Genomic DNA, 12519 nt, shown 5'->3' with positions numbered 1-12519 from the left:
GAAAAATACCGGGAATTCAACTTAGAAACACATATTGCTTTCATTGATTTGGAAAAAGCATTTGATAGGGTGAACAGAAATAAATTATTAAATGTATTAGCCACAGACCATGTTCTACAACAACTTATAGCAAACATATATAATATCTATAAAACAACTCTAATTGCAGTAAGGTGTGACAATAAATTATCGCATTGGACAGAAATTCATACAGGAGTAAGACAAGGCTGCGGCCTTTCACCGTTGCTGTTTATTATATATATGAATCAAATAATTAGAGAATGGAAACAATTGCCTCATGGATATATACAACTCAATAGACATTTACTACTAGATTCATTACTTTTTGCAGACGATTTAGCTCTGGTGGCATCCTCAGAAGATGAATTACAACGTTCAATTTTTAATTTTAACAAAATTGGAAATAAATATGATATGAAAATCAATAAATAAAACACTAAAATTATGGCCTTCTGCGGGAAATACCCGCAAAATATGTTTAGATTAAAAAATATTAGAAAGAGTAAATTATTTTACATATCTCGGATACACATTATCTTTTTTCGATGAAGTAGACATTTCACAGAAAATTTCTAAATACACCAAAACAATGGGAATAATTAACACCATTATGAAACCTTCCCTAGTACAAAGGCATACTAGAATTCGCCTATACAAGACCTTGGCGAGACCTGTACTTTGTTACGGCAGTAATGCATGGACGTTGAGGAAGAAAGACGAAAACAGAATAACGGCTAATGAAATTAAATTTATGAGATATGCAGCGGGATATACGAAATGAGATCACAAACGTAATGAAAAATTACAACTAGAACCTGTAATTAATCACGTAAAACATTATCGGAACAACTGGATAAATCATCTGCATCGCATGCATAGAGATAGAATCCCAAAAGTCATGCTCCACTATCGTCCAAACGGGAAGAGATCTCTCGGTCGTCCAAAGAAGCGCTGGATTGAAAATTAAACTGTGAAATCGTAACAGGCCATTTGGCCTAATACTTGAAGGGAAGAAGAAGACATATCGGTAATATTGAACAACAATCTTGTATGTAAAAAAAATTAACAAAATGAGATTTCACTTTATCTCTGTAAAATTTCCGAATCTTCTGCAAACACATGTTATGTACAGACATGGCTATTTCAAAAGGTTCAAGATAGAAACAGTAAGTGGAAATATTTGTGCATGTGATGACTCCCTGGAAACACTCCAACATTTGTTATTCGAGTGTCACAAATTTGAACTACAATATCTTGAACTAGTTTGTCGATTAAATAGGTATGACACCAAGTACTCCTCAGCATTACAAGTGTTCCGAAATAAATGCTGTTATCAGGATTTTATAAGATATGTGAATTATGTTCGCAAAAGTTGTAGGTTGAACACATGATATAATTTGTGTTTATTCACTGAAATTTTATTGTCTATAGTTTTTACATTTGTTACAAATATTAATTCATTTAACAGTTGCTAGAAACTAATTAGAATAATAATTTACAATAAATTCACGATAAATGTGTTTAATAAAATTTAGAAACTGCTTGTAACAACATTGTTTTACAGAAAACTGTGTAACGACTTCAGAAATTTCAATCCACAAACATTTAAATTACATTCTAGTGAATATTTCAATTAATTGTTTGCTTAGGTTATAATATTGTAAATATTTCATGAAACTTGTTAACTGAAATGTAAGAGTGTATTTTAATCTTTAATTTCATCTCTTTTCATTTAATTAATATGTATATATATATATATATATATATATATATATATATATATGTATTATAAAATGTTGTACAGATTTGCTGAATTTATAGATTTCTAAAATTAAACTAATTTCTTAATTTAAAAATAAGAGTATTTTTTTTTCCTCTCATTTTATTTCACGTAATCCATCCATGTAATATAAATTATATCAGATTGTACTTAAAAAACAACATGAGATTTAAGTAATTAATATCATATAAATAGTATAATAATGTATTTATAACCCTACCATACCTATGTCAGATAAAATAGGGTTCTGTGTAAAATTGGAGTATAATAAATAAATAAATAAATAAATAAATAAATAAATAAATAAATAAATAAATAAATAAATAAATAAATAAATAATATGTCTTATATCATCTCATATCTCGTCCCATCTCATCTCATATCCCGTCCCGTCTCATCTTATCTCCCGTCCCGTCTCATCTCATATCCCGTCTCACTTCACCTCACCTCACCTCATCTCATATTCCTTCCCGTATCATCTCATCTCATCTCATCTCATCTCATATCCCGTCCCGTCTCACCTCACCTCACCTCACCTCACCTCACCTCACCTCACCTCACCTCACCTCATATCCCGTCCCATTCCGACCCGTCTCATCTCATCTCATCTCATCTCATCTCATCTCATCTCATCTCATCTCATATCCCGTCCCGTTCCGACCCGACCCGACCCATCTCATCTCATCTCATCTCATCTCATCTCATCTCATCTCATCTCATCTCATCTCATCTCATATCCCGTTCCGTCTCACCTCACCTCACCTCACCTCACCTCACCTCACCTCACCTCATCTTCTCACCTCACCTCACCTCATATCCCGTCCCGTTCCGACCCGACCCGTCTCATCTCATCTCATCTCATCTCATCTCATCTCATCTCATCTCATCTCATCTCATCTCATCTCATCTCATCTCATCTCATATCCGTCCCGTCTCACCTCACCTCACCTCACCTCACCTCACCTCACCTCATATCCCGTCCCGTTCCGACCCGACCTATCTCATCTCATCTCATCTCCTCTCATCTCATCTCATCTCATCTCATCTCATCTCATCTCATCTCATCTCATCTCATATCCCGTTCCGTCTCACCTCACCTCGCCTCACCTCACCTCACCTCACCTCACCTCACCTCATCTTCTCACCTCACCTCACCTCATATCCCGTCCCGTTCCGACCCGACCCGTCTCATCTCATCTCATCTCATCTCATATCATCTCATCTCATCTCATCTCATCTCATCTCATCTCATCTCATCTCATCTCATCTCATATCCGTCCCGTCTCACCTCACCTCACCTCACCTCACCTCACCTCACCTCACCTCACCTCACCTCATATCCCGTCCCGTTCCGACCCGACCTATCTCATCTCATCTCATCTCATCTCATCTCATCTCATCTCATCTCATCTCATCTCATCTCATCTCATCTCATATCCGTCCCGTCTCACCTCACCTCACCTCACCTCACCTCACCTCACCTCACCTCACCTCACCTCACCTCACCTCATATCCCGTCCCGTTCCGACCCGACCTATCTCATCTCATCTCATCTCATCTCATCTCATCTCATCTCATCTCATCTCATCTCATCTCATCTCATCTCATCTCATCTCATCTCATCTCATCTCATCTCATCTCAGGTGTAGTGTAGACCAGCCTCCTATAGCGCACCCTGGGCAACGGTCTGTCGGGAAATTAGACTACACAACTGGCTTCAAATTTTATTGGTGAACGACAAACCGTCAAGTAGGCCAACGGTACCCTCTATTAGAAGAAAATATTCCTTTGTCCATTATCATCTATAAAATTAAATAAATGCTAAAATTGTGGTGTGTGACGGTCAATGGCAGAGGCAGTACATAATTTGCGGACTATAGAGGATAATCAAATAATCAATCATGCATTTACTTGAATAGAACGAGATGACACACAAAAAAGTGACTTCTTGCGTTACATTAATACCCCACCTCCTTTTCCTGTGTTTTATCTCTGTTAATTAATGCGCACTATTTATTTACGTTATACACTAATACTCATCCATCCTCGTTGTGGTAGCTTTCTGCCTAGATACATTTCCTGTGAATCCGATTTCCTTTTCCTGTGTGGAAGTCGTGTTTTATCTCTCCCGTAGAATCTGGATGTGATTGCTTTGTCTTTTTTGTGTCCTGAGTTATCTTAAGCAAAAGTTTTTAAGTATGGCGATCAGAAGATCAAGACATCTCGCTATTAGATATCAGTGATTGTTTTTTTTTTATAGAAATAAGATCGTACTGCAATTTATTCAAGATCCAAATGCTGAGAATGGGATGGATATAACGGAAAATAAATCAACAACCTTACATCATAGCCTTGCAATAATAAACGGAGCTAACAAGGGCATAATTTCATAGCTGCAAACGAATGTCTGCATGATAATAAAATTCTATTAGTAAAATTGTACGCTGTTTGTGTAGATATAAATTTCTTCTTTGAATTAAATGCTAATATTAATGAATTCGCCGCAGCTTGCAATTGTCACACGTGGTTCTTCAAGAAACATGTTAAGAAATGTCTGAGTTTATTTTGTTTGCAATGAATCAAGGAACATGTTTTGAAGTGACTACATAATCATGACTCGTTTACTCGGAAGTTGTCGACACCCAAGTACTTGTGCGGTGAGTTGTTTCGGGAATCAGAACAAGATTTATAACTTAAAGGCCCGGTTTCTTCAACCTTTGTTAAATTATAACAGTGTGTTATTCCATTTTAACTGTAAACTTAACAGTTGAAGCATTTCTTCAACTGCTGTTAGTACTAACAGGCTGTTAAAACCAATGTTAATTTAACTGCCCAATTTCATGCAGTTAAATCATTTAACTCTCTGTTAGCGTAGAAGTATCCAATATGGCTAGTGCGTTAGATGCTGAACTTATATATTTGGATTATTTAGAAAATAATATCCATGAATACATAAACAGAGGGGATGATTTCTATGATTTGATAGACCAGAAGTTCATACAAAGGTATGGGCTATTTTCTGCCAAGCCTCACTTTTCGCTTTCAACTTAGATCCGTTTGTCTGTTTATTCTCAGTAATTGGTTTATACTGCGAAATAATTTCCAACAGAAGACTTCTCTAGAACGAAGATAAATTAGTCCCACGATTTCTATTTGTCACAGTGTTTTTCATTTCATAACAGCAATATCAATATGGCGCTCCACGCTATTGTGATACAGACGAGGAAAGAAGCAGAAATCAAACCTGAGAGAATAGAAAGACTTCTATCCTCTCTGAATCAAACAACGGAAACAAGCGAGAATCGCAATTGTCAGAGTTCAGGAAACAGAAGTGAGTCTATACTTGGTTATAGGTTATGATTAAACTCTAGAATCTCTGGTCCTAACAGAGAGTTAACAAACAGAATGTTAAAATGTGAAATGTAAAGTTGAAGAAACGCAATATTTTAACAGCAATTCATACTTTTAACTTACAGTTAATTAACGCTATGTTAGGTGCATTTTAACAAAGGTTGAAGAAACCGGGGCAAAGTCTGTAATGGCACAAAAATGTTACAGCAGTAGCAGAGTAATGTGACCAGTACCATCACCACTCTGACTGCCAACATTACTTCTAGTGTTAAGAGCAGGCTGTTATTATTCCTGTTAACGCTGCTGTTCTTAATACCGTTAACACTAATATTACTACTGCTGTAAACAATGCTAATTACTGAATATACGAGTATAGACCTACTACTTCTAACAGTGAGTTTACTGCCGTTGCTGCTATTCTACTGTCACTGATCTAAGAGTTTTTTAGGCCTTCTGACGCTGCACTTCAAATATTATTACTGGGGACCGTAATCTGTCCCAGGACGTACAGACATAAGGTTATTTGTTCATAGAATATGTTGGCGTGACGTCATGCTGGCGCGTGGGACAGGTGCTATGAAGGAACAGATATGCAGGGTAGCTGCGAATATATTGAATAAGCAGTCGCGGACAGCCGATAAGGGGTGGTCCTCCAGCTTGGGAGTTGGGCGAAGGGCCATCACCGTAAAAATAGCTTGTTACGGAACCCCGACATAAACCTCGAAAGTTATACAACGCAGAACTGCACGAATTGTATTCTTCACCTAACATTTAATTAACATTTAAGAACTCGTCATTTGTTATATTATAAAAACCCAAACACTTCATCACATAAAAATTCACCAGTGTTAAAAATGTGTTCAAAATTCAATGAAATATGTAAAACATGGGATCTAGTTTTCAGCATTTCTTACATGAAATATAAACATTTTCTTATTAATATACTGAAGGTAGTTTATTTTAAATAATATTGCTATCTACCTATTTAATACTCTGTAATTTGCCATGTATAGCTACATTTTGCATCTTTTGGTTATGATATCTATATTTACCTATTTTTCATTTATTTTTATTTTGTATTTTTCATTTATATCTATACCTGTGTCTTTTATTTAGGTAGCATCTATTTGTCTGTTTTTTTATTTTTCATTTCTGTTTACACTTGTATCTTGCATTTGTATCTGTTTTACCTCTTTTTCATGTTATCTCCAATTTTATGTTCTAAACAAACTGTCTATTGTAATTGAGGCTTCGCCCTATTATAGACATAAATAAATAAATAAATAAATAAATAGAGTCGGCCTGGGTAGCATACTTGGTATAGCGCTGGCATTCTATGCTCAAGGTTGCGGGTTCGATCCTGGCCCAGGTCGATGACATTTAAGTGTGCTTAAATGCGACAGGCTCATGTCAGTAGATTTACTGGCATGTAAAAGAACTCCTGCGGGACAAAATTCCGGCACACCGGCGACGCTGATGTAACCTCTGCAGTTGCGAGCGTCGTTAAATAAATCACAATTTAACAATGAGAAACATTAAATCCAGACGTTTGAGATGGGCGGGGCATGTGGACGAATCCAGAAATGGATATAGAGTGTTAGTTGAAAGGCCGAAGGGAAAAAGACCTTTGGGAAGACAGATACGTAGATGGGAGGATAATATTAAAATGGATTTGAAGGAGGTGGGATATGACGACAGAGACTGGATTAATCTTCCTGAAGATAGGGACCGATGGCGGGCTTATGTGAGGGCGGCAATGAACTTCCGGGTTTTATAAAAACCACAAGTAAGTAAGTAGGAAACGGCACAAAAACAAAATTGTTTAAGGATGTGATGATTGTGGTAATAAATTGTTCTTGCTGCTGTTGATGATGGTGGTAAAGCTTTTGAAAATAATCCCATGATTTAAGTATCGAACACCTTGGAAATATACTACAAAAATTAAAATATTTGTAATGCTTTATATTTACTAGTTTACGAGGTAAATGTTCAAAGCATTGCAATGAAAAACTCTGGGATAGAAGTTTCATGTTTCAGTCCACTTTTTCTATAGACCTATTTCATTTTATGTGTATATATCGTTTCTGAGAAGAACATGGCGAAAATTCTACTTAGAAAGTTACTCAGTCAGTCAATATAGACAGAAACCTTCACAGCGGAGATTAGTTTTCTTCGGCATTGCTTGTGCACGTCGTTGGAAGTGGAAATGAATTTTTCTCTATCCACTGATTTTTTTTTCCATCTTCAGTAATCCATGTCGGGTTAAAGAATGTCTTCACTTATCAGCAGCTCAACTTTATAGGTTTCAGATCAAAGAAGACTTACTCTATCTTCAACATTGTATACCTCAGGGATTAAGTGAGAGAAAATTGAGTCTTTGTTTCTTTGTATATTTTTCTTACTTCCCTCATTGTATTTCTTGCTATTAGCAAATTTTGTTTCCTTTAGTATTATTCTTTGTTTTCTTTTCATTAGATTATTACTTATCATTTCTTTATTTATTTTCTCAATATTTTTGTATCCTCCTTCTCTTATTTCCTTTATATTATTATTTATGCACATCGTCTCCCAAAAGTCTTGGATGGTGTTCCAGAGAATTACATTTCTTGAATGAATAGAGGTTTAATGTAATATTGGCGCCAGATGAAAATAAAACTTTCAAAGTTTTTCGTCTGTAAGTTTGAGGCACTGAAGGAAACAAAAACGGTAATAATCGAACAAATTCAATAATTTTCATTGTTACAATTAATTATACAATACGGATGTCCGAAGAAAAGTGCAATTTTTTGTGGCTGGCAAAATTTGAATCTGTGACTCATTAAACATGTCCACAGCAAACTCATATCTTTTGTGATAATCATCTAGGTGAAGTTCATGTAACAATTGAACTTTATAAGGAGTCAGATGAAGACGTTGGCCACGTACTGGGGTTCTGTAAGAAGGGAGGGCTACTGCGTAACAACAGACACCATCGTGCCCGTACACCAATTGCCAACCTGCTAAGAAACAGAGGATGAGAAGTACATGAGAAGATTGATTGTGTGTCTGAAGATGATTCTCATAGAAGAGTCGATATAATTGCCATCAATAGAAGAACCCAGAAAGCGATGGTCTTAGACACTACGATTTGCTTTGAACGAGACACAAATCAAGCACTGCAGATAAATGATGATAAGCGAGCTAAATATGTACCTTGTCTTCCATACCTCAGTGAAAAATATGGCATTTCCTTTACAACTGGGATGTTACAGGCTTACTATTTGGAGCGAGGGTTGTTTACCAAAATTTACATGTGATATCCTTAAATCCTTTCAAATTCCCTTTTATGAGGTTCAGAAGATTGTAATGGAAATTCTGAAGACCTCTCTTCAAATTCTACACTATCATCTATATGTTAACACGTAAATTTTTGTTTTAATTTACAAATCGAATCATTATTTTGCTCGTTTCATTTCCCTTTATCTTTTATGTTCGTTAATTCCGGATCCCAGCGGTCAACCTCACTTGAGGACGGATGATTTGAAATAAATCTTAGTAGTAAAGCTCTATGAACTGTTGTCTTCGGAAGTCCTAATTGTCTGACACATTTAAGAACTGATTTCTTTGGACTATGAAGAAATGATATTCGGATGGCTTCTGCCGTTGCATCATATTTTGTCGATGGTCTTCCAGTACGCTTTTTCTCCAATAGGTCCCAGTCCCTTTTAATTGTCTATTCCAACGACGAATGTTACATACGCGACGAAATTCACGTCGTACACGAGTCACAGATTTAAATTTTTCCCAGCCACATTGCACTTTTCTTTGGACATTAATCTTGTATAATTAACTGTAACAGTGAAAATAATTGTATTTGTTTGATTGTTACAGTCTTTTGTTTCCTTCAGTACCTCAAACTTATGGATGAGAAACTTACAGAGTTTTATTTTCATCTGGCACCAATATTACATTTCTACCTCTATTTATTAAAAAATATAATCCACTGAAACCTCATCATCACTTTTTAGACACAGTGTATTTGGATATAGGCCTACTTTCTTTTTCAGCCACTCGATTTTATTTTTCGTCTATTGTATCTTTTCTACTTCTTTATTTCTTCCTTTTCCTTTCTTTGGTTTCTTTCTTCCCATATTTCCTCTTTTGATATTTCTTCCTTCATTTGTCTTACCTTTCCTCCGTCTTTCTTCTCACGTTATTTTCCCCTCTGTCTTACTTTCAGTCTTCAGTTCTGTTTTTTTCTCTACACACAGACCTATAACGATTCACGTCCTTCGTTACGAAGTACTCTCGTTGCTCGTGCACATTTGGTTCTGAGTGCTCAAGTAAAATATGAATGTATCTTAGAAAAGCTCTCTTCAAGACACGATTTGCCTGTGCACAACGGAGCTAAATTTCGCACATATATTGCAGCGGATTCCTTAGCCAGCTAAAGTGCTTTTACGTAGACCGCGCTTGCCTTTCTGTATTAAACTGTTGCAGCTTCGGTATTGCACAACTTTATGTGTAAGTCACTCTTGAAGGATACGTAGAAAAGTTATCAGGGTAACGTAAAATATTTCGAGAACTATTCTTCTCCCACAGTGTTCTCACATGTAGCAATTTAAAACATAATTAACTCTTTCTGATCTGAATTTATGGGTTCACAAGATCATAGAGACATCATGGAGAAATAAAAAAAAACAAAGCAATCCTCTTCCTAATAACAGCTGGCCAAGGAACTGGCGGGTGCTGCACTCTATCGGTAAAGAACGAAACTACTTCTGAGGATACAAAATGGATGAAATGTTAGTGATTCCAAATGGACTCATTCGAGCGAAAAGGGTTAATTAATGGTTATATTAAACATTATTAATTGTTCCCCTTGATGCTTCTAGTACCTAGAAACTCTCTTGTCCTGCCTTCCATGGGCTTTACTGGATTATTGTTTGTCTTTGTACTTTACTCGGGTAAAGTTATCCAACATAACGCTTTTATCACTCCTTTAATTATTTATGTATTCTCTGCAAATCTGCTTCCTACAAAATTTTGACATTTAATTTAACGGATACAATACGTGTATTGAGATCATGAGAAATAATGGACATCAATCCTTTTATCCAACATGTAATAGGACACTTTTTCCAATCCTGATTTGAAATGTTTATTTTATCATATTAACAGTATAAGGATAAATTAAGTTGCTGGATTCTTACAGAAATTACTAAATTATTTGTTTTCATTAACGATACATACAGGCGCAATAATTATAGAGAGTATAACAAAATTATATGTCAAAATTTTAGGGAAACATTCCTCTCACGTGGAGGATCAAAATACAGTATGTTATATGAGAATGGGTCCTTAAATGCTTGATTTCCTTGTTTGAGCTCTTTTCTAAACCCTGCTTACATTGTATGATGCGCAAGTTGTTTTCTAAATCCTGCTTACATTGTATGATGTGCAAGCTATTTTTCTAAACTCTGCTTACATTGTATGATGCGCAAGCTCCTTTTCTAAACCCTGCTTACATTGTATGATTCCCAAGCTCCTTTTCTAAACCCTGCTTACATTGTATGATGCGCAAGCTATGTTTTTTTTTTTTTGTGGAATTCCATCATAGCTATCGTGTACGTTACAGAACACTAACACCAGAATTGTGGGATACACACAGAAACAGAATATACGGTACATTATCCCCACTCCATGTGTAATTACATTGTAACCAGAGGTAAATAAGAGCGTCTGTTCTGATGTGAAGTTATTACACGCTAACCGATGGCATTCTACATTAGCTAGCTCGCGCTCAAACAAAGAAATGATGTGTTTTCGGACCCATGTTCATATAACATAATTTCATCATCTAAATATGAGGAATGTGTCCTAACGTTTTGACATACAATTTTGTTACACACTGTATAGCTGGTGAGATCATGAACTAATGCACCAGTAGAGGAAAGGACTTGAAAGAACTCATCCGTAGACCATTTCGATCAAGAACAATAAAGTATAATATCGCACTTCAAATTTCCCTATACAAACGCTGCACTCAAATTAAATATGTTGTATGTGACTATTGTCAGAGCTAATGTTAATTAACCTACATACAGAACTACGAATCATATTCTTTGTGGTATAATTGACTCTTTGCGTTATTGAAGTGGTATATTTTAAATTTACTTTCTGCCCAGAATTCGAGATACAAAAGTGAATGTAATAGAAGTATGGAACAACCTAGCTTCCAGAAAGTATGCTGAGACCTAAACATTTAAAATTTAATCTCTATTCTGGATGAGACTTTCGTATTTTCTCCTGAATTTTCATCTGAAGATTAATATAAAACATTTCAGTAGACACGAATAATTTCCTTTCATCTTGTTGATTATTCGACGCTTCTAAACATACTATCATCTTTTCAACTGCTGAACATACAGCAATTAGTTTTTTTACTTTGTTTTGTTTGTTTGTTGATTTTTCTGTCAAGTGTTATAACTAATTTATAACGAAAATATATTCAAGGGATAAATTAGGTGTAATTTTAACATCCTTTTCCCTAGTCGTGTGAACCAGGCGCTGCCCAAAGTGGACTTAGACAAATTCACGCTACAGGAGATCGGTCATTTTTTTGTGTCTAAGGCTGTACGTAAATACGGAGGTGTAGGCTCTACCGTATAGTTTGAGTCGCTTAAGAAACTTCTTGCCCCAGCAACTAAAACTTACCCTAGTACAAACCCTACTAATGCCTCATTTCGATTATTGTGACGTTTTGTTAAATGATCTAAGTTCTGAACTGTCAATCAAGTTACAGCGAGTTCAGAATATGTGCGTCAGATACGTATGCAACATCCGACGATATGATCACATATCACCGTCCTTCGCAAGTCTTTCGTGGCTCCGACTTAAAGAACGTAGAACTTTACACTCTTTGTCTTTACTCTTTCGAATTCTGCACACTTCAACACCAAATTACCTTTCGTCTCGTTTCTCTTATCTATAATCTAACCACGACGTAAATACCAGATCACGTATCTGTGGCGCGTTAAGTATACCTCTTCATAGAACATCTCGTTATTCATCATCTTTTACAGTATCCGCCTCGCGATAATGGAATTTCCTGTCACAAAGTATTAGGGGCTGCAAGACAATAAACACTTTTAAAAACAGCTTAAAAGATAACCTTCTCAGCATTTCACTCCAATCATACTGATTTAAACTATCACTAACTACATTGTTAATTTTTTTAGATATCATCCTGATTGTGCTGTATTTTCAAAATTGTCTCATAATAATCTCTATTATCTAACATTATTTGAAATATATTAACATTCTATGTATTTTAGCTTAATTCTGCTACATAGTTTGAATTTCAGTGTTTAATTACGGCCTTAACT

This window comes from Periplaneta americana, chromosome 12 (assembly GCF_040183065.1).
Source record: "Periplaneta americana isolate PAMFEO1 chromosome 12, P.americana_PAMFEO1_priV1, whole genome shotgun sequence".
Lineage (NCBI taxonomy): Eukaryota > Metazoa > Arthropoda > Insecta > Blattodea > Blattidae > Periplaneta > Periplaneta americana.
This window is presented reverse-complemented; position numbering follows the sequence as displayed.